At 47.3% G+C, this 23826-nt stretch overlaps 1 protein-coding gene across 1 annotated transcript in view; it reads right to left on the reverse strand.

Annotated features, from left to right (window-relative positions):
• EPB41L4B (erythrocyte membrane protein band 4.1 like 4B) overlaps window positions 1-23820 on the reverse strand; it is a 146010-nt gene extending 122190 nt beyond the window's left edge. The window contains exon 1 of the mRNA XM_012802452.1: window positions 23602-23820. The gene's annotated coding sequence lies outside the window, so the exon portion shown is untranslated. The remainder of the gene's footprint in view (window positions 1-23601) is intronic.
• Between the last annotated feature and the right edge of the window lie 6 nt (window positions 23821-23826).

Genomic DNA, 23826 nt, shown 5'->3' on the forward strand with positions numbered 1-23826 from the left:
CGGGCTGGGGATTCGAACCCGCCACCTTAGGTGTACATGGCTGGCGCCTTAGCCGGTTGAGCCATAGGCGCCGAGCCCACCCGGCTATTTTTTAGAGACGGGATCTCACTCTGGTTCAGGCTGGTCTCAAACTCGTGAGCTCAGGCAATCCACCTGCCTTGGCCTCCTAAGTGCTGGGATTACAGGCGTGAGCCACCTCACCCAGCCAGGGTGCAGAGTCAAGCTATTTACTTGACTCTGTGTATGTATGTCAAAATTTTCAAAAAGGTTAATGAGTAGAAAAGCACATAAATGTTCCTTTAACCCTATCTATAAAACTGTAACTGAGGCATCACCATCCACTTGCTGGATGGAGGGGTATACAAATAAAGTTGTCTTTTTATAGGTAGCCTTTGATTTTTCTTTTTTTCTACTGAGTGAGTCAGTAGTCTTAAGAAAAAAGAAAAGTCACTACCTCCTGTAGGAAGAAAACAGAGAATGACACATTCAGATGAAAAGAAAGGTAGGAGTAAGGCTTACAGCCTCTCCTCCGGTTTGGATTTGTAAGGATGACATTATCAAGATTATTTCCTTGAGGTACGTGGTTTGTGGTTAGTGTGAGGTGTTGTGAGAAGAATCTTGACTGTAAGTTCCCCACACAAAAAGTTAGCCTGCCTTACCTATTCACTAAGAAAAAAATGTCCCAATCATATATGCATTTTTAAAGCAAAAGCTGAATGCCAAGTAGGTATGCATCATTATTACAAAATGTTACTTTAACAGATAGTATGGGCAGGGTGTGTTGGCTCAAGCTGATAATCCTTGCACTGTGGGAGGCCGAGGTGGGTGGACCTTTGAGCTCAGGAGTTCAAGACCAGCCTGAGCAAGAGCAAGACCCCATCTCTACTAATTATAGAAAAATCAGCCAGGTATCGTGGCAGGGGCCTGGAGTCCCAAATACTCCGGATGCTGAGGCAAGAGGATTGCCTGAGCCCAAGAGTTTGAGGTTGCTGTGAGCTGTGATGATGCCATGGCACTCTACCCAGGGTGACAGAGGGAGACTCTGTCTCATAAAAAAAACTAAATAGGTATGCTCACAATGTCAGGTTAAAAAAAAATTTTTTTCTAAGAAAAGGAATATATGAAAGTGTGAGTGATTATAAATTGATTTCATAATAGTACTGAGTACACTGGATACTTTTTCTTCCATTCTTGAGATACTTTACTAAGTAGAATATGTTCCAGCTCCATCCATGATCTATGTGTTTATGACTTAATAAAAAAAAAAAAAAAAGGAAAAAAAAGGAATATACATGCTTACAATCCTAGCACTCTGGGAGGCCAAGGCAGGTGGATTGCCTTGAGCTTGGAAGTTCAAGACCAGCCTGAGCAAGAATAAGACCATATCTCTACTAAAGAATAGAAAAATTAGCCAGGTGTAGCAGTGGGCCTCGCTTAGGATAGTCTGTATCTCAGATCCTAAGAAGGCTGAGGCAAGAGGACTGCTCAAGCCCAAGAGTCAGAAGTTGCTGTGAGCTATGATTCCATGGCACACTACCCAGGACAACAGAGTAAGATTCTGTCTCAAAAAATATATATATAAAAATAAGAAATTATTTATATAACTAAACATCTAGGTGCAAATACAGTAACGTCTTGTGATCTTTAACTGTTATGTGTTGGTCATAAGTTAACCAGTTTTCTCTGGTTCAAGTAGAACTAACTCACCTGGAATGCTAAACACACCAAGAGAGCCCCAGCTCCCAAGATATTCAAATCCACATCAAAGGTATTTGTTCAAGTTTGCTGCTAAACCAAGACCGCCCTCAAACCGTTCCCCCTTTCTAAGAAACCTAGAGAAGATAAGAGAATGAAAATCTGTAACAGGGTTCCACAGCTTGCTAAGCACCTACAGGAACTTCTGTGGGATGACGCACACACAGGGACGTTCCCATGAGTGAAGTGACCCTCAGGAACTGGCCGCAAATACAGATCTGGCCAAGAGCTGATCTATGGAAATTCAGGCTGTGCTGCTAGCTCTTCCAATTTTTCAAGAAAACCTACAAATTTGCTTTTTGTGTGTGAAATGGAAAGATTTTTTTTAAAACCGTGCAGAGCCATCTAATGTTTTTGTTTTAATGGAAGCATCACATACCTAGACAGAAATGCATGGGTCACAGGTTGTATAACTCAAGTAACATACCTGGCAATCACCACCCAGGTCAAAAAGCAGAAAATGTACCCAGCATCACCTCTGCCCTCCCTGGAAGCCTCTGGGAGCCCCCTTCCCAATTTCCACCCCCTTTCCCTCCCACAGTGGTACAGATCCATTTGGCCTGTTTTGAAGTTCACGTAAATGGAATCACATAGCTTGTGTCTTTTCCGGCTGTGTGGGAACAGGGCCCTCATGCGTGGATTCACGGCAGAGTTTGCATCTACAAACAAAGGCACACAGATGGGCACTTCACAACCCTCCAAGGAAGGGCAATGACACTGATTTACCCACAGTCGACAAAGATAAGAAGAGACTAGGTGGAGCAGGGCAAAGTCAAGAAAGGAAGCAGAGGGTCTGTTCCCGGATTAAGATCAAAAAGACAGCGAAAGCACTGGGCGGTGGCAAGTGTTGGTGGGAAGAGGCCAAAGTTCACAGTCACCAAGAGGGTAGGGAGCAAGTCAACCCAGAGACACTACAGCCAGAGCGGCTGGGAACAGCCCACTGCCCCGACATCCTGCATTCCCCACAGGAGACACCAGGAAGGCTTCCAGGGCTGAGGAATCAACAATGATTACAATTTCAAATAAATACAAAGTCAACAGAATAGTAAGCACCTGTCACTCAGCTTTGACAGTGATAAACGTTCTGCACCATCCTTTCCTCTGTCATTCCTTCCCTGGCTCTCTATGAATCTTTTACGCTTCTTTGCAGGGATGGTGGTAAATTGCACTCACACTAAAATGCCCAAATCTACGTCGGTCCACTTTGACAAATGACAAACATCTGTGTACTCATGCCCCTTGATTATCCAGCCCATTTCCATCTCCCAGAAAGTTTTGGGGTGCCTTTTCCTAGTCAATCCCTGGCCGCCTTCTCTGTGCCCCCGAGGCAAATGGCTATTCTAATTTGTTTTCTACACAGACTAGTTCTGCCAGTTTTGGAACTGCACATAAATGGAATAAAGTTAATTTCACTCAATATCATGTGTCTGAATTAAAAAAAAAAAGAGCTTTCAAAGTTGTTTTAGTTCACATTGTGTAGACACATCTACATCCTTCCTGTACCACCTTATGTGGATAAGCTATCAAGCGCTGATATAAATAGTGGGATTCAGAGCCATGATTTTCAAGGACTTTCTCGGGCCCTGCCTTCTTCTTTTGTTCCTTCTTCCCTTATACCAGTTTCTGCACCTACGTGCCGCAGCACAAACACCCCAGAGCGAACCAACAGAACAGATCTTCAGCATGTCCAGAGATGACAGACCACTCTCATTTGGGGGGGGGGGCGGTGAGGATTCTATCCTGGCTCTTCCCTCTCAAGCACAAAAACTGGGTGAAAGCACATAACTACCATAGAGTGCTCTGCAAATGCAGGGATACATTCTCACTCACCCGTCACTGACCTGGGGAAAGAGCCGTAGCTCTTAGTGTTGTCTGTCCCTGATGCCTGCGTTGGTTCTGTGTACACAGTAGGCCCTCAGTAAATGCCTGTCCTTTTATTATTTCCTCCCTTTTGGAAATGTCAACGCCTCCCAGGTTTGAGGCTACAGAGTGTAATGGCCAAGAGTCCCAGCTGTCTCCCTTTTCTCACCTGGACCAGCAGCTGCACGCAGGATCTCTGCAAGCTGAGAACCTAAAAAAGCTCTTCTGTGCCTGAGTCGCTGACCCCTCAGACTGGCCTTATCTAAGACATATCTAGGTCCGGCTGGGTGTTGGCTCACACTTGTAATGCCAGCACTCTGGGAGGCTGAGGCAGATGGACTACCTGAGCTCAGGAGTGCAAGATCAGCCTGAGCAAGAGCAAGGCCATCTCTACTGAAAATAGAAGAAAAAAAAAAAACCAGCTGGGCATTGTAGTGGGCATCTGAAGTCCCAGCTACTGGGGAGGCTGAGACAAAGGATCTCTTGAGTCCAAGAGTTTGAGGTTGCTGTGAGCTATGATGCTACAGCATTCTACCCAGGGCAACTCATACCCTATCTCAAAAAACAAAATAAAAAAAACACAACTAGGTCGCACAACATTCCATTGGTCAAATGCACTTCATGGTCTCAGCCTTCCTTCCCATCTTCCCTGCCTCTGCATCCTGCAAGCCCCACTGCTTCCCAAATGTGCCCGCCAGTTTTCATCACAGTTAAAATCCACCTCTACTTTCAAAAAACCCCCACATGGCTTACTTTGGCAAGCTGTCGGCACCCAAATCACTCTGCATAGCATGCCATTATCTGGGAAGCTTAATAAGGGACAAAGAGCTTGAAAGAATCAAAAGAACAAATAAGGTTTTCCAGGTCTTAGCCACTGTATTTATTTGCTAGGCTTGCTACAACAAAGTACCACAGGCTGGGTGGCCTAAACAAGAGTAATACATTTTCTCACAATTCTGGAGGCTGGAAGTCAACGATCAAGATGAGGGCAGGCCTGGTTCTTTCTGAGTCTCACTCCATGGCCTGTGGATGGCCGTCCTCCCCCTCTATCTTCCCAGGGCCTTCCCTCCGTACCTGTGTCCTTCTTCTTACAAGGACACCAGTCCTACTGAATCAGGGCTCACCTTGATGACCCCATTTTAACTTAATTTCACCTTTAAAGACCATATCCCCAAATACAGTCGCATTCTGAGGTACTGAAGGTGAAGACTTCAACACATGAATTTGGGGAAGAAGTGGGAGGAGCCAGATAGTCATTACTTCTTCAGGGAAGCAGGAATGACAGTACCTGGTCTGCTGACCTCAGGACTACCACGAGGTCTGGGAACACACAAAGCGCTAATATTCTCAGCAGGACCTTAGAACCTATTGGCCAATCTCAGCCCTATTATGAGCCATAAAGGCCCTGTAATGAGCATTTTACACCACAGTCCTTCTGGATCCTTCTGTAACAGGGTACAACTGCCTCCCCTGGCTACAAAGGTAAGAATTCTCCTTCCCTTCATAATTGCTAAGTCATGGAAGAAGCCCAAGTGCTCATCAACCCATGAATGGATCAATAAATTGTGATATATGTGCACCACGAAATATTATGCAGCCTTAAAGAAAGATGGAGACTTTACCTCTTACATGTTTACATGGATGGAGCTGGAACATACTCTTCTTAGCAAAGTATCTCAAGAATGGAACAAAAAGCATCCAATGTACTCAGTCTTACTATGAAACCAATTTATAGCTTTCTCATGAAAGCTATAACCCAATTATAGTCCAAGAAGAAGGGGAAAGGGGAGGGGGAGGGGGGAGGATAAGTGGAGGGAGGGTGATTGGTGGGACCACACCTACGGTGCATCTTAGAAGGGTACATGTGAAATTTACTTGGTGTAGAATATAAATGTCTTAACACAATAACTAAGAAAATGCAGTGAAGGCTATGTTAACCAGTTTGATGAAAATATTTCAAATTGTATATAAAACCAGCACACTGTACCCCATGACTGCATTAATGTACACAGCTCTAATTTAATAAAAAAAAAAATTCTTCCCAGGCTAAGGACCAGAGAGATCTCCCCAAGCTTTTCTTCAAATATAAGAGGCAATACAACATAAAGACCACAGTGTTTTACCACAATTTGAAAAAGCTTGGCGCCAGTAGCTCAAGCGGCTAAGACACCAGCCACATACACCAGAGTTGGTGGGTTTGAATCCAGCACAGGCCTGCCAAACAACAATGACAACTACAACCAAAAAATAGCTGGGTATTGTGGCAAGCGCCTGTAGTTCCAGCTACTTGGGAGGCTGAGGCAAGAGAATTGCTTAAGCCAGGAGTTGGGAGGTTGCTGTGAGCTGTGATGCCACACAGCACAGGGCAACAGCTTGAAGCTCTGTCTCAAAAAAAAAAAAAAGAAAGAAAGAAAAAGAAAAAGAAAACAAGTATGCATAGTACGATCACATTTTTTTGCCCCCCCCCCATTTTTTTCCTCTATATTTAGAAAAAAGATGACAAGGATATACACCAAAATGGTAATGAAGAAGTCTCTTGGTAGAAACCATTGTGCATGATTTTTATTGAACTTTCTTTAATCAGTCATTCCTAAACAATATCAAATAAAGAAGTATTGCATTAAAAAAAGGCACAGGATTGGGCAGCGCCTGTGGCTCAGTGGGTAGGGCGCTGGCCCCACACAGAGAGGGTGGCAGGTTCAAACCTAGCCCCAGCCAAACTGCAACAAAAAAATAGCTGAGCGTTGTGGCAGGTGCCAGTCGTCCGAGCTACTCGGGAGGCTGAGGCAAGAGAATCGCCTAAGCCCAGGAGTTGGAGGTTGCTGTGAGCTGTGTGATGCTACAACACTCTACTGAAGGTGATAAAGTGAAACTCTTGTCTCTACAAAAAAAAAAAAAAAAAAAAACACAGGATAAACTTTAAAAAATTAAACAATCAGTACTTTTCCTGTTATTTTTTTTCCTTTTTCTCTTCTTACCCAAATAACTAGGCTATTTGTTCTTTTCTCGCTGCCTCAGGAAAATTACATTGTTAACAACAACAAAAAAAAATTAAAGAGATGAAGCACATGGACACGGAACCAGACTCTATGGGTCACCACATTCCGGTGGCCAAGATTTTGGATGAGATATTTAGCTGTTCTGCACCTCTGTTTCTTCAACCGCAAAACAGAGTAGGAGTTTTTGTCAGAAATAACCAAGTAAATATACATAAAGTGCTCAGAACTATGTCTAGCACGTAGTAAGTACTACTCTGGTAAGAAACCCTTTACTTGGAGTACCCTCCACCTGTCGGGAGTCCTCAAGATTCATTCCCCAACATTTCAATGATCTCAGAACACCAGTTAGCTTCTCGTGCCAGGTAAACAATCCTGGCATGCTATCAAGCAACGGCTAATATTTGTGGGAAATCTAGAACAAAACTGACCCACTCCAAATAAACCAAGCACTTTAACCGCAGAATCTGCCCTAGTAATTCTGCTCTGCAGCCCCCTGAGGGATACCTCTGATGGTTTCTGCTCCTGGACTGTGTCTCATGTTGTTCTTACGCTATATGCAAATACGTTCTCAACGTTTCACCTTTGCCCTTCGAAAGGTCAACATCAACAGCAGACACCAGCAGGACAGTGCATGGAGCCAAGAGCACTAGTGTGCTGTGTGTGCTTTAGTAATTGCTTAACCTCTCTGTGCCTCGATCTTCTCATCTGTATCACATGCATACTAATGGGAACTACCTACTTCGTAGGGTTGCAAGGAGTCAGAGTTATGCTGCATAAAGGGGTTTAAGTAATATAAATGGTCAGTGCACTTTGAAAATATAATGCTCAGTGAGAGAAGCTGGACACAAAATGCCACATATTGCATGATTCTATTTATATGAAATATCCAAAGTTAACAAATCCATAGAGACAGAAAACAGATTACTGGTTGCCAGGGGCTGGGAAGAGAGGGGAATGACTATTAATGGGTAGAAGCTTTTCTTTTGGGGTGATGACGATATCCTAGAACTAGATGGTGAAGATGGTTTCACAATACTGTGAATATACAAAATGTCAACAATGGTAAATTTTATGTTGCGTATATTTTACTGCAATATAAAAAAAAATCACTTGCCACAAACATGGTCAATAATGTTACCTATTGTTGCAATCAGCAGTCCTCAACCTGTGCGTCGCGACCCACAGGAACTGTATTAAAGGCTCTCAGCATTAGGAAGGTTGAGAACCACTGGCTTCAATTATCACATAAAGAACTGCTAGAATGGGCAGTGCCTGTGTCTCAGCGGGTAGGGCACCGGCCTCATATATCGGGTTCAAACCCAACCCTGGCCAAATAGCAACAAAAAAATAGCCAGGCATTGTGGTGGATGCCTGTAGTCCCAGTTACTTGGGAGACTGAGGCAAGAGAATCACCTAAGCCCAAGAGCTGGAGGTTGCTGTGAGCTGTGACGCCATGGCATTCTACCAAGGGCAACAAAGTAAGACTGTGTCTCTAAAAAAATGACAACAAAAAACTGCAAGAACATGAAAGGTGCTTGGTGCCAACCAAGGCAGAAGTTGCCTGCAAATTCCTAGGCAGGAGAGCAAATGTTCTATGGGAAAAGGTGGGGTGGGGAGGAGTGATTGGGACAAGCTTCATAAAAATGGTAGCATCGGAGATGTCCCCTAAAAGCTGGCTAGGCCCTTATGGGATAAAAAACCAGCCAATAAGAAGGAGCAAAGGTACACGGGCGAGAAGGATGGGGGCTGGGAAGCTGCCAGAGAACCACTGGGGTGACAGCCATAGAGAGTGGGGAGAGGTGGCCCTAGAGGCTGAAAATGATTTAGGTCTGGATTTGTCATTTATTGGCAGTGGGCTATTGGGTCAAAATCTTACTGCTGATCTATGAAATTGGAAGCCACAATTCTCTCAATGAGGTACTGTAAGTATTAAACAAACCAGAATAGGTCACAGCCTTATCTAAACCCAAAACACTACATAAATGTAAGGGATGTGCCCCAGTAAGACACTGGTTCCAAACTTTGATTGCACCTTGGAATTACCTTGGGAATTTTTTAACATTCTCATGACAAGGTTCCACCTCCCAAGCCCAGCAATTCTGGTAGTAGTAATAGTCTGGGGTGCACCCTAGAAGCCAGGCTTTGAGAAGATCCCCAGAAGATTCTAGCATGCAGTAAATGTTGAAAACTCTTGTTGAAGCTCATTAGCCACAGAAACACCAGAAGGTAAAGCAACAATGCTTTGAAGGCTGCAACACTATATAAAGCTGACCCAAGAATCCAGGTGATTTAGAAGCCTGTGATTGCCAGAGAGGCGGGGACTTTAACCTGCATGCTCTCTGAGTGAAGCCCCAGAGTCCTCTGAACAGGACGACTGGGCACTCAGCATGCTGACCCAGGGCTACCAAGGCAGTTACCAGAACCCCATTCAAAAGCAATTTACACTCCACCCTAAACAAGCTCCCTACACACAGTGCCCAAAGCGTTTCCTATTTCTCGGGCCTTCCAGACACTCCTTGCTCTGTGTCTTTCTCCCTCCGCCCCAACAAATAAATGAAACAGCTGAAATAAAACAGGTTTGTCAGTAAATGGAATGAGCTGCAGCTATCCAGAAAACTCACATTGGTGGAAGAACTCCTTCCCTGAAATGAGTTAACATGATAAATGATGTGTACGGTAAATTCTGGGACATGAAATCCTTCTTATTTTTTTAAAAGACATCATGTGATTTTCGCATTTTTCTTCAGGAGCCTCTTTAATGAAGAACTTCTTCACAGTTTTTAGAATAAAACTAAATATTTTTGGACTTCAAAGCAAAATAAATCCCATAGCTCTAGAACACTGGGATAGCCTCAACAAATGCCTCCAACCTTAAATTCCCCTCTCTCATTTAAAAAACCCCAGGTCCCAGACCTTCTTTGGTTTTCAGCTGCGAGCATCGGCTGGATCTGCCGCCACTGGCCTGTGCACATAACCTGGGCCAAGTTCCAAGCCAATCCAGGCCCCTCCCTGGACTCTGACCAGCCACTCCTGCTACCATCAAAGCGGCACTCATGGCACCCAACACAGACTGTAACTGTATGAGCAGGTGGCGGAGCCTGGGGTCCCCAGCAAGCAGGAGCAATAAAAGGCCCCCAGTCAGCGAGACGCCACAGAAGCGGCTGTGGAGAGCACACTGCAGGTTAATAACTAACCCTCGTGAGCCTCAGCAGTTTGCCAGGCTTCCCTGGATGAAGCCCACATCCATTTCATAGGCAGAAGGCAGGAGAATCCCCGGCATGTGCCAGGGACAGAACACCAGCCCATTTTCAGAGGAGGTAGCAGAGCCTCAGAGAGGCCAAGAGGCCTGTTGGGTGTCACCCGCAGGGGCTGGGAGGGCTGCAAGCAGGAAACTGGCTTATAAGACACTAATGACTCTTCATTTGCCGCAGGTGAATACCTGGAGTGAGCAGCTCTGAACCACTTCGAGTAACCAGAAAAGCCCACCTCCTGCCCCAAAAGGAAGCTTTGGGGTAAAACCCAATGGTTCCTGCTGTCTCACGCTCAGCCCGTTTCCCTTCTCTCTGAAGTGCTCATGGATCCTGCATTCCTAAAAGGTCTGCTGGCACTCCAGCCAGGAGACATGGAGAGGACACACCGAGGGTCTCCCCAAGAGTGTAAAGGGACTGAGACAGCAGTGAACTAGAGAAATAAAGAATCCAAGGCCCAGGAAGACATTCAAAGCCAGTGTCAAGGCTCAGCGCCTGTGGCTCAAGTGGCTAAGGCACCAGCCACATACACCTAAGGTGGCGGGTTCGAATCCCCAGCCCGGGCCCGCCAAACAACAATGATGGCTGCAACCAAAAAATGGCCGGGCGTTGTGGCAAATGCCTGTAGTCCCAGCTACTTGGGAGGCTGAGGCAGGAGACTCGCTTGAGCCCAGGAGTTGGAGGTTGCTGTGAGTGTGATGCCATGGCACTCTGCCCAGGAGGATAGCTTGAGGCTCCGTCTCAAAAAAAACAAAGCCAGTGTTAAGGAGCTGATAAAAGGTGGACACGGGGGTGGAGGGAGCCATTCTTTCATCAATTCTACAGAAACTTTACAAAGACTAGGAGGAATGTGGATCTCTTCAAAGAAATAACATCCCCTGGAAAATGAGGAGGATGACTGGAAACAGCCAAGGGCTGAGCAAGGAGCAGGAATCTGGAATGTGTTATGTGAAGCCTCAGCGCCTTTGCATATGCTATTCCAGCAACAAGAAATGCTGTTCTCTGACTTGTTCTCAGACCCAAACTTTTCTCTCTGGTCCATTCCCAGTTGCTTACCCTAGAGTTAGTTCTCCTCTGTCAACCCCCACCTCTTGCCTTAAGCCTTCCTCTGAGCTAGTTCAATGTATTCTGGGGCACTTTTCACATCAGGGGTAATTACTTATTTCCACTCAGCCTTCCTACCTAAGGACAAGCAGCCTATCTTCCAGATCCAGATGCTTTAAATAAGACCTGTCCTCTGTTCCACCTGTACCTCAGGGATAGCCAAATACTGAGGCTGCAAACACAATCCAGAAAGTAGCAAACTAAATAGGACAAACGACCCAGCATCTACAACAGATAAATGGCTGGGGGGTGGGGAGAGCGGGGGCAGAAAGTAGTTCTAGATTAAGAGTCTTAGATAGAACCACCACCAAATGCAATGAAAGGATCTTGATGAAAACTGAAGATGAAAATTTGAACGATGACTAAATATCTGATACTAAAAAGTATTCATGGATCACTTTCAGGTGTTTTAATAGTATGCTATGTGTATATATACACTCTGAGTGCGTGCATATATATTTGTTGTTGTTGCCCAGGCTGCCCTTGAACTCCTGGGCACGAGTGATCCTCCCACCTCAGCCTCCCAAGTAGCCAGAACTACAGGCGAGCCACTGAACCCAGCTGTGTTTCTCAAAAATACACTTATCATTTAGAGAGACATCCCAAATTCATGTTTGAAATTACCGATTTAGAATTTGTTTTAAAACAATCAGGAAAGGTCAGTGGTGAGGGTATAAATGAAAGGAGCCTGGTTAGTACTGAAGTGCCCTGATAAGTACCTGGGGCCCATTATACATTTCTCTCTACTTTTAAATACATAAGAGTGGGCAGAACTGAATATTATAGATCCTGCAGTTGCTCATCAAAAGCCACCAGCTGCAACTGACTACGGCTCATTACTGGAGAACATCAGTAATTCCTACTCAGCGAGGAAAGGCCTACCAGGGCCAGTTTAAGGACTTAGAGTGAGGAAGAGGAGACCATCTCATCATGACCAAGGGCCAATGAGCTGCGTATGATGAGCAAAATACAACTCTGCCCCCAAACAGGCGAAAATCATAAAACAAAGCATTCTAGGAAGAACTGCAGATGGCTAATCTAAATATGAAAGATATACAGCCCCGTCCATAATTGGGGAAAAGTGAGGATCAGAGAGCGTTCCAGCTAATTCCCACCAGCTTGGTAAAATTAAACCAAAAAATAGCTGCACAATGCCAAGTATTGGAGAAGAATGGATTAGGGAGGCTTCCATATGCTGCTGGGACTCTGGAGAACAATTCCCCAAGATCTAAAAAGGCCCTCCCCACTCTTCCTCCTAGGTACAGACCCAGGAGAGATGCTTGCTCGCACATGAGCACCAGGAAACCAGTTCTAGAAGGTTCAAAGCAGTATTTTTTTCTAATAGCGCCAAGCTAAAAATATCCCAAATGTTCACAAAGGATAAATTCTGGTATATTCAAGCAGTGGAATAACTACAGAGCAGTAAGAACTATAGTTACCTCATTGACCTAGATGAATCTCACAGATACAATATTGAATGAAAAATCCATTTATATAAAGTTCGCAAACATGCAAAACTGGTAAGAACAAAGAAGGGATGAAAGACAAACTTTAGGAGGAAAGGAGGGAGAGAATACGGTCAGAGAGGAACATTTGGGGGCTTGAACAGCACTGCGAGTCTCTGCTCTTATGCTGGTAGTGGGTATAAGGATGTTCACTGCATTATGATTCTTTTAACCATTCATGTTATAGAGCAACTTCAGTATTTATATTTCATCATTAAAAAATTTAAAGAATGTGCTAGACAGAGGACTTGAGCCAACACTGAGCAACTCAGACAAAAATGTAAGGGGGAGAAAGGAACGTGTCTGCCACACACCCCTGAACTAGGACCACATAGCCTTGGAGGGGCATCAGCATGGCACAGAAGAGCCCCAGAGAGGAGATGCTGGAATTCCAAGAATAAAACCATGAGATGAGGGCTGGGGATATCCATTAGTCTAATGGCAAGGCCACAAATGAAAGGGCAGGACTGCATCAAGAAGGTCCAGACCTGCATAAAAACCCACAAACTGGGACTGGCGCAGTGGCTCCCACCTGCAATCCTAGCAGTCTGCGAGGCTGAGGCAGTGGATTGCTTGAGCTCAGGAGTAAGACCAGCCCAAGCAAAAGCAAGACACAAGTGTTATGGCAGGTGCCTGTCATCCCAACTGCTGGGGAGGCTGACGCAAGAGGAATGTTTGAGCCCAAGAATTTGAGGTTGTCGTGAACTATGCCACAGCACTCTACCCAGGGTGACGGTGAGAGTCTGTCTCCAAAAAAAAAAAAAAATTCACAGCCCAGATGAATGGACAATGGGTAGTATATGCTTGCAGTGGAACATCACTCAGCCTTAAAAAGGAATGAGGTGCTTTTTTATTTTTAGAGCCTGTACCTGGAATGGATGGAGTGCTGACACACAGGCTATGACACAGATGAACCTTGCAGGCATTAAGCTAAGGGAAAGCCAGATGCAAGTGAGCAGACAACGTGTGACTCCACTTATAGGAAGCACCTAGAGTAGTTGAGTTCACAGAGACGAGAAAGCAGAATGCTGGTTCCCAGGGGCTGGGGAAATGGAAAGTTGGCCTTTAACGGGGACAGTTTCAGTTTGGAAAGACAAAATGGTTCTGTGGATGGATATGATGACTGCACGTCAATGTGAGTCTACATAATGCCACTTGAAAATGGTTAAGATGGAAATTTTTATGTTGCTTATATTATACCATGATTTAAAACAAAATCATAATTCAGGCTATTAGCCGACAGGATGAAGGAGTGGCACTGTCAGGCCTACCCTAAATGATACAGACGAGAGCATTCAGATCACAAACCAGGCAGGGAAAAGATACCACAGAGCTGAGGGATGTCAACTCTGCAGGGATCTGCTGAACCAGGCAGGTGGCATCCCCACGGCGAGGCCTGCAGTGTGGATAATTCCACCCCTGGGACTGGGCTTGATGCTGGGTAACAAGGAAGCACCAGATGATTCCACAGGTAGGACAGGACCCCTGAGATACCATCTCCCAGTTCTTAGCTTCCAGCAGAAAATGCTGGGCACTCGGCCAGCTATGACTTCAGGGAAAAGAGCCTGCAAAAAAAAAGCTGAGAAATGGTAGACAGAACCCAAATGCCAGAGATGCTGAGAGGCAAAACGGCTCAGGAGAGACAGGGCTGTTTACCCCAGGAGACTCTAACCGTCCCAGGGAATTCTAAGGGAACACTTAACACAGGACGGCTGAGTGTGCACAGCATGGGCTGAGGGAAGAGCACTGGAGAATGAGTCAGAAATCAAAATTCAATCTGGCCCGACCACACTTACTAGCTGAGTTGCCCGAGGCCATCTGCTCTCTGAGACCATCTGTAAAGGGATGACAATCCATTATCTCCCCAGGTGGTGGTAGCGGATTAAGGAAGAAACACAGATTCTGTGAGCCTGGGAGGTAGGGTTACCTAACAGGTAAGAGATCAGGTGCTTTGCCTATCAACCTCCAACCTAGAGAGGCGGGTATTACTCACTCAAAACACACACCCCCACACACGGAATGAGGGTTGAATTTAAGTAATCCAGAATAAAAGCACAAAAGAGGGCACCAAACTGGTAAGAAACCTGTCGGGAAGCTTGGGTGGAGAGGGAAACATTTTTTTAAAAAGAATACACATGTTTATAAACACGTACACAAAACACACAAAGAGTGAAAGGAACAAAGTGAAACCAACTGGTTGCTATTCAGCAAGAAGAGAACATGTAAAATGCTTTTCTTTGAGATCATTTTAATGCTGTTCTAGTAAGTACTTTTAAAAAATGTAGCCTCAGCTGGGCAAGGTGGCTCATGCCTGTAATCCTAGCACTCTGGGAGGTTCAGGTAATTGCTTGAGCTCAGGAGTAAGACACCAGCCTGAACAAAAGCAAGACCCTGTCTTTACTGAAAACAGAAAAAGATTAGCTGCGTGTTGTGGCAGGCACCTGTAGTCCCAGCTCTTGGGAGAATGAAGCAGAAGGATCGCTTGAGCCCAAGAGTTTAAGGATGCAGTGAGCTACGATGGATACCACTACATTCTACCTGGGGTGACAGACTGAGACCCTGTCTCAAAAAATAAAAGTATGACCAGGTGCAGTGGCTCACACCTATAATCTGGAAGGCCAAGGTAAGTGAATTGCCTGAGCTCACGAGTTCAAGACCAGCCTGAACCAGAGCGAGACCTCATCTCTAAAAACAGGCGGTTGTTGCAGCAGGCGCCTATAGTCCAGTTATTCGGGAGGCTGAGGGAAGAGAACCGCCTAAGCCCAGGAGTATGAGGTTGCTGTGAGCTATTATGTCACAGCACTCTACCGAGGGTGACAAAGTGAGACTCTGCCTCAAAAATAAATAAAAACGTACCCTACTTCTGATCCAACTGTTGAAGAATTAAAGGATTCTAGCCATCAAACCAGAATGCACCCAGATGGAACTACATTCAAGAAGTCTGACTAGGCTCGGCGCCTGTGGCGCAAACAGCTAAGGCGCCAGCCACATACACCTAAGGTGGCGGGTTCAAATCCCCAGCCCGGGCCGCCAAACAACAATGATGGCTGCAACTAAAAAATGGCCAGGCGTTGTGGCGGGCGCCTGTGGTCCCAGCTACTTGGGAGGCTGAGGCAGGAGACTCGCTTGAGCCCAGGAGTTGGAGGTTGCTGTGAGCTGTAATGCCACGGCACTCTACCCAGGGGGATAGCTTGAGGCTCCGTCTCAAAAAAAAAAAAAAAAAAGAAGTCTGACTAAAAACCTAAATCTGATCTTGAAATCCCAAGCGGCCTACAAAGAAGATGACCCTTCTGAGGTCCAGGGGTCGCCATCTACCTCAGATCCTCCAGTGGACACCCCAAGCTCCCCTCCATGCCTAGCCATGCTGTCAGAGACCTTCTCAGGCCATAGATCCCCTCCAGCCAGACTGAGCTTGAAGCTAGTCTGCCTTTACTAGTTACGCGACCTTGGGCTAGTTTTTAACCTGTCTGCTAAGCCTTTGGTCTCTCTCCTCTACAAATCAGGGGTAACCACCACCAACACAGTTTTTATTAGGATTCTGTATGATAATCATGTGAGTTGGCTTTTATTATTATGGTCATCTGCACCTTAAAAGGGCCTCACTCCTGGACAGCAGCTGTGGCTCAAAGGAGTAGGGTGCCGACCCCATATGCCGGAGGTGGTGGGTTCAAACCCAGCCCTGGCCAAAAACTACAAAAAAAAAAAAAGGTCCTCGCTCCTTAAAGATCTAGGGACACAGCAGAGCTCATAATCCTCTACTACCCCAAGGAGCCCAGAGCCCAGAGAGTGGGGTTTCCTGGATCCGATCCTCTATGGAGTTTGTACCTGCTGTTGCCTCTGCTCAGATACCTTCCCGCAAAACCTAATAGCTAAACTCCTATGCATCCTTTGGGACGATTCCAATGTCACTTCAGTTATCAAATCTTCTCCAACTCCAGCCCACAGTTCAGCTGCTCAAACCCAGCACTAGCCCATGTTGGGTTACAAGCATCTACTTACACGGTCTGCTCTTCGAGACCAGGAGCTCAGGAAACTATCATCTTCTCCTATACTCGTCCCCAAGGCCCAACACAGCGTAAGGGCTCAATAAGCCTTTCCCGATGACAGAAAATATACAGGGAGCAAAAACATCTTGGAAAACAATTAAAAATAAACCAGAAATGAAAATAAAGTGGGACTAGTAAATAAATCCAACTCTGCAGAGAAGCCATGAAGGCTGCAGATGTAGATCTGGGGGATCAGGCCAGAGGGGGGCACTCCAGGCATGCGTGAGCACCCCTCTGCCAGATCACTTCTCCCCGGTGGCAGAGTCACAGGCTCCCCAGAGAGGTGAGAGAGTCACAACCATCCTGGAGCACACGCTCCCAGATGCAAGGGTACTGTCAAGGGGTCATATCAATAAGACCTTTAACCTGCCAGCAAGAGAAAAGATCAGGGGGGCAGGGGCTCAGAGTATTGGGCAGCTTGCTTCTCACTGAGCAAGGGACGACAGGTACCAGATAGCTCAGATGGTCTATCAGCACTGGGGGGCTCCCCACCCCAGGTAAGCGCCCCAGGAAATGTAAAGATAGGAGGGCCGAGGGCCTCACCCGAAAGAGACACAAACTCAGGGTCTACAGTCCTTATTTGACTGTACTGAGATGGTGGGGAGAGATAACCAGAGTTCCCAAAGTAGCCCATGCCAACTCTCTGAGTGACAGAGGTGAGTCACCTTATATCCACAGGTCTCAGTTTGCCATTAAGTCCATCATTTTAAAACATATTTATTTCTAATTATGAAAGAAAAAAAGCACAAATACAAACCTCAATTTTGACAGCAGTTATCTCTGATAACATTTTAGATGTGGGGGTGGGGAATGTTTGTTTGTTTGACAGAGAGCCGCACTCTGTTGCCCAAGCTACAATGCAATGGCCTCAGCCTAGCTCACACCAACCTCAAACTCCTGGGTTCAAGCCATCCTCCTGCCTCAGCCTCCCAGGTAGCTGGGGCCTGGCTAATTCTTCTATTTTTAGGAGAGAAAGGGATTTTGCTAGGGTTACAAGTGTGAGCCACTGCACCCAGCCTAGATGCTGTTTTAATTTCTCTTGCTTCTCTATTATTTTCTTATCTGTCTGCCATGAACATGTTTTAAACGTGAAATGAAAATGGGGTGGGGAGGCACATGGCAGAAACACCCTGATGAATCAGCAGCTGACCCTGCTGGCAGACAGCAGCCACCGGCTTCAGGTAGAATCCACCAGCAGAGTCCTGAGGAAGAGAAGGTTCCTGGTAGGGCAGGCCTGCAGAGGGAGAAACCCACCCCCAGCTGGGCAAAGGGAGTTGAGCAGTGGGCAAGGATGGAACACATGCTTTGAGGACAAATTGTAGGCGGAGGATTTCTGTGGTTGCTGGGCTGGATTTTTTCTAAGTCCCCACGCAAGAATTTAAGGGAAGGCCCCACCCCCACCGACCTTCTGCTATTTCAAAACTCAACAGACCTGTGCCTTCATCCACCGCAGTGTACTTGGGACAGAATGCAATGAGATTATGCACGTGAAAGTGCTTAGCAAGTTAATATTTGTTTGGAGCCCTGTACCAGCATAGGGTCATGTTACTGGCAACTGGAGAGGCCGGGCAGACCCCATCATCACCTACGGCCCCCTGCAGACCAATCCAGGCCCACCGACACCATTAATGTTGACAATCTGGCAAATCTGGATCCATCATATCCTCTTTGGGAAAGGTGTTCATCCACCTCTCCCCACCCTCACCACAGCCCCCATTTTTTTAAAAAGGTATTTCTAAAAATAACACAATCTCATGACCCAGGCAGATCTCCAAGGCTTGCCACAGCCTCAGTCATGGTCTGGGAAGGGGAGGGACAGGATAGGCAATGGAGGGACACCTTTAGCCAATATCACCTGTAAGGGTAGAAAAGCAAGCCACCCAGCGGCCTGAGATAAGGCAAGGTGCCCATAGCAGCCAGAGCCCGGGGAGAGGGCAGAAAAAGGGAATGGCCTTCTCAGGCCTCCTGAGGTGTCCACGATGGCCCCTCACTTCTCAGCTGCAGGTGAAGACACCACAGTCCTCTAAGCCTCTTCACTTTCCCTCCCCCGACACTCACCTGACTCCACCTGTGCAGGGCTCTGCCCCTGCCCCTTCCAGCCAGTTCATCCCTCCTCCCCTGGACTGTTGCCACAGCATAACTGGCCTGTGGTTCCTCCTCCTGCCCAGTCTCCACTCCACTGTGGCAAACATGGACTGGGCACACAGGTCCACTCCCAGCTCAAAGACTGCCAGGCCCTTTATCAGAATCACTCTTTTATCAAGAGTACTTGTTAAAAGTCCAGCTCCCTTGGCAGCGCCTGTAGCTTAATGGGTAAGGCACTGGCCACATACACCAAGGCTGGCAGGTTCAAACCCAGCCAGGCCAGCTAAAACAACAACGACAATTGCAACAGCAACAACAAAAAAAAATAGCCAGGCACTGTGAAGGGTGCCTGTAGTCCCAGCTACTTGGGAGGCTGAGGCAAGAGAATTGCTTAAGCCCAAGAGTTTGAGGTTGCTGTGAGCTGTGATGCCACAGCACTCTACCCAGGGTGACAGCTTGAAACTCTGTCTCAAAAAAAAAAAAGTCCAGCTCCCTGAACTACTGAATCAGAAATTCTGGGGGTGGGCTCTGGGAATCTTAATTAGAGGAAAAAAAATTCCAGATGAACTCTGTGTATAGTGAATCATTATGCTAGAGTGTCCTACTGTTTAGAAAAATCTGTCGTATTTCCAACTGGCAGGAACATACCCTACTCTACTTCCATGATGCTGTGTAAGGAACAGGGGTCAATCTTCTCTCCTATGCTGACACCGTCCCAGGCTAGACAACCAGGATCCCCAAATAGCCCACGTGAACTCGCTCACTGAACAACAAAGGTAAATCACCTTATATCCACGAGCCTCAGTTTCCCATATACATAAAATGGATGGGACAGGTGCCATCTCAGGTCCCTTTCAACTCCAAAATGAGGCATATGACCTCTATGTTGTATATGTATGTTCTTTCAGATCAGAGGTTTCAGTCCTGAAATTCTAAAAAACCACATTTTTCTGGGGTTTTTTTGGGGGGGGGAGTTCTTTTTTTCACCTCAAGTAAAACTTTTGAAAAGCATCTCTCATACTACACCCAACTTCCTATTTCCACTGAAGAGCCAGGCAATGGTTAGCCTGGCACGGCATTTGGTTTTTTTTTTTCTTTAAATGTCCATTACTATAATAGAAATTTCTTCAAATCCTTTGCAGAGTCCAAAGCAGAGGACTAAGAGGTTTATAAGACTACAACCTACTAGCACCCTACTTCAGCACCCAGCTGTTTTTAGAGGCTTTTTATGTCCTTCCCATCATCGAATCCTCCCAACATCCGGGTTAGAAAGACCAGGAAAGAAATCGATGCTCAGAGAGCTGCAGTTGCCCCAGGCTGCACAGCCAGGCTGCTCCAAAAATGGAGGTCTAACTCTGAAATCCTTCATGTTTGCACTGCAGCACCACAAGTCGACGTAGAGTTCTACGTCCAGGGAAAGCAACTACACCAAATGCAACGTTAAGCAAGTGAGCCATCCCCTCCTAGGCATGGCGGGGTTGCTAACTAGCCAGCCACACAACCCCACAGCTTCCACACCCGAGCTGCTGAAGGCTGTGTTTGCAGGGCAATGGGGGGCGGGGCTGAGCAGAAGCGCACGAGCAAGAGCAATGCCAGGGATTTAGTCAACAGAGAGCTAATATGAGTCAACAGTGGGTGCCGCTGCCAAGCACACTAATGGGATCTTCAGCTGCATTAATAGAAGGAAAGTGTCTAGGGCAGGCCAAGGGAGGGAGGGAGTCCTGCCCTGCTCCCACCAAACCACACCTGGGCTGGGCAGGGCTGGGCGAAGGAGAGGGAGGCGCTGCCCAAGCCAGAGCCAGGGTTTCTGGAGAGGAGTGGCTCAGGGTAGCATTCTGGTTGGTAAGGTAAGCAGAGGACACACTTGGACACTACGTTTGTACAGCAAGGCCACCTTAGACTGCAGATATTATTTTTAAAAATCCTTTTGTTCACATTTTATTAAAGATTGCAAAACCACTGACTATCCATAGCCAAGGTTAAGAACAGGGGTGCTAAGCAACTCAACCTACTGCCAGCGACAGGGACTCCAAGCCCTGTCACACAAGACAATTATAGTTGCTTCTTCCTTTAAATGCTCACATACACATATGAAACAATTGGGCCATGGTTTTGCCAAGGGACACTGAACAAGGAACACTGAATTTGAGATCCTGTAATCTCAAGTGTCAACGTCTGCAAGAAACCCCCACCCATATCCCACGATCCTGTCCCAGCACCCCGTCTGGGTGTGCCTGTCATATCACTTAGCAACACTCAGAATAAAAAACAGGTGTTTCCACCTGTGTTTCCCAAGCGCCTCTAGGCCATGTCTCATTCACCTTTCTGTCCACAGCACAACACTTGGCACAATGAAGATGCCCAATAAATGTTGACTGCACTGAACTGAGGTGCCACAGCACGGTCATACTGAGGGCGTTATTGTGTTTGAGGCAGTTTCTGAACACAAGTGTCCTGACTAGGGCTAATAAAAGGGTTTATGACAGCACATAACCACTTTTAGTAGAGTGAGCAAAGGAATTCTTGAGGCTAACGCCACCAGAGGGTTTTAATTACAAAAGAGGCACAGTTAGCCTGGCAGGATCTCTGGGAGCCCATAGAAGAGAAGCCAGCTTAGGGGTATCACGGTCAAAGGTAAATTCTATCTTTCCACAAGCAGCAAGGTGATACTAGAGCCCAGGAAGCAGTAAAAATTCAAGAACACACAAGAGAATAATGTCAAGTGGGGCCAAACGCCAAAGAGGACAGCATAAAAAGTGAGCCCAGTAAAGTGGGTCTGAGGACCAGCACAAATGCTACAAATTCATCTGGGAGCCTAGCACTTCCCTTGTTTAACTCTAAGAATTAATTACAGGAACTAACACTCTGATCTGGGAAGATTAGTGTGTAGGGGACTGTGTGATGCAGCCTAATATCTAATAAATCTTTACATCAATGAGCCATGCTCACTGGGGATTTTTCTTCATCTTTCCTCCCTGAGAACTCACATGTCACAAGCCAGCATGTTGCTTTTTATTTGCCTTTGGACAGGGTGCATATATAAAATTGAGAGTTCATTAAGTCCCATATTAAAGGCATCAAGAAATCTGCCATCACAACAAAACCTGGGACTGGTGAATTATTTTGTCAAGTAGCCTTTCATAAAGTTAAGAAACCCCATAGGATGCAAATCTCCCTTTCCTGGCCATGCACAGTGAGGGCTCCACCGTCTGCAGTAAGTCAGCATGCTGTTCATTTGTGTACCCATCTGGGTCTGTTTATCATGCACAATACTTAAGCCTGCCACACAAACCTAACAGAAGTAATGCATTTTATAAACGAATCATCCCCAGGGAACAGATGAGAAAACCACCAGCAAGGAGCACTGTTAAAGTTCCCAAGGATAGCATTCTTTTCCCAGAGCGAGATGTAAACTACGCCACATCCTTTCCAAACACAAGCTGCCCACCCCAGAGGCGGTCTGCTCCCCTCTCCCTCCCTTCCCAGGCTCTCAGGCCTCCTCCCCTAGCTGAATAAAAGCTGGAGAGCCTCATTCTCGGGGAGCAATAACATTTTAATGCCAGTTTAAAGACAACAGCTCTAAGCACCAGAATGTTGGCTCCTTTTCTATAAATAAAAAGGCCCCGAAAGGGTATTTCATAACAAAATGATATCCTATAGCGAGCACAAGGAACCACAAAAATAAAATTGCCATAAATTGAAACTGTCTAAAAATTAAACCTACCCTACACAGGGAAGTGTTAAACTCCAGGCCAGCAAGGCTCTGATTTTCCCATCTGAGACCCTTTGCATGTTCCTAGTTCCATGGTGAAGTCCAAAGAATTTCTACCACCCGAAAAGGCCTAAATGCTTTCTTTGGAAGTCAGGGTATGTTTATTTCTTCCCTTGACATCCTCTGGATGATCTGGAACATTATCTAAAGCTCAATTACTGCTGTGTCCTCAGTCACACCCAGAGATTCTTCAAGGCACGGTCTGCCACAGTACCAGGTGCACAGTGGGCACCCGCTTAACACGTGGGTTTGATGTGGTCTGACTTGACCCCTTCAGCCAGGAAGGCTCCTGGGTAACTAACACCCTGCAGGGGACAGAAGCTCCTGGCCTAGCACTGGGCTGGAGCCAGCGGGGGTGCAACCACCTGTGGGCGGGCGACGGAAAGGCCCGGACATAGGCTGGGGGTTATTGCCCTGGGACACCCCACTGGCTTCAGGCAGCTCGCCAGGAAAAAATATCCTGAGAGCCAGGCCCCGCGGGTACCCCGGGGTCGAATCCCAGCGTCCCAGCTAGGGCTCTGCCTGTGCAAAGTTGGCCAGGTCCAAGAGATTCTAGAGTTAGCTCCCAAGTCGCCCAACCCCACTCTAGGCTGCGGGCCAGAGAGGCTCTTAGGATGCCAATAGAGAATCAGCAGAAAGCAGAAATGGTCCCCTAACTCCCTCCCAACCTTGAGGCACCTGCCGGACAGCGAGCGAGGAGCCCCTCTTCCCATCTCACCAAGGCCTGATGGTGAGTTTGCGGGGGCGGGGGGGAGCTGGACACCCCAGGAGAACCTCCCCCCACATTGCCATGAGATTTTCTTCTCAATAATCCAGCATCAGGAGGACCCCCGCTGGAACCTGAGGGATCGAAAGGGATCACGAGCCAAAAACACCCGCCACCCGCGCCAAGGGGCGGGGACTCGGGATGGGGGACAGTGCGCATTTGGGGAGGGAGTGAGGCCCAGTGGACCGGGGGGGGGCCAGCGAAGGCGACCCCGCTGGGCAATGTGCCAAGGAGAGGGCGCAGGCCAAAGGTGGGGCCCAGGAAGAGCCGGGGGGACAGGGTGGCCGGAGATAGAAGATGGTAAATGAGTGCCGGGAAGAGAAAGAATGAGTGCTGGGAGGAGATGGGGGAGGGGATACCCGGCTAGACGCAAGGGGAGCCCCAGGGGGAAGCACTGGGGTAGGGGGTGCCGCCCCTAGGGGAGCGGGAAGCCAGTGCCCCAGCCCGGCCCGGTCACTCACCGGCAGGTCCACGCTCACTTCGGTCCCGTCGAGCAGGAAGACGCGGCAGTAGAGGGTGGCCTTGGCTGCGCCGGCGGCGGAGATGTGCACTGCCGCGCCGCCCGTAAGCAGAGGCCCGCCACCGGGGGGAAACACGCTGCCCCCAGGCGCGGCGGGCAGCGCCGAGGAGGCGGCGACGGCCGGGCCCCCCCGCGGCCCCCCGTCGCGCTCGTCCCCCAGCCCGGC

Source organism: Otolemur garnettii, unplaced genomic scaffold (genome assembly GCF_000181295.1).
Source record: "Otolemur garnettii isolate 467f Iridium unplaced genomic scaffold, OtoGar3 scaffold00014, whole genome shotgun sequence".
Classification (NCBI taxonomy): domain Eukaryota; kingdom Metazoa; phylum Chordata; class Mammalia; order Primates; family Galagidae; genus Otolemur; species Otolemur garnettii.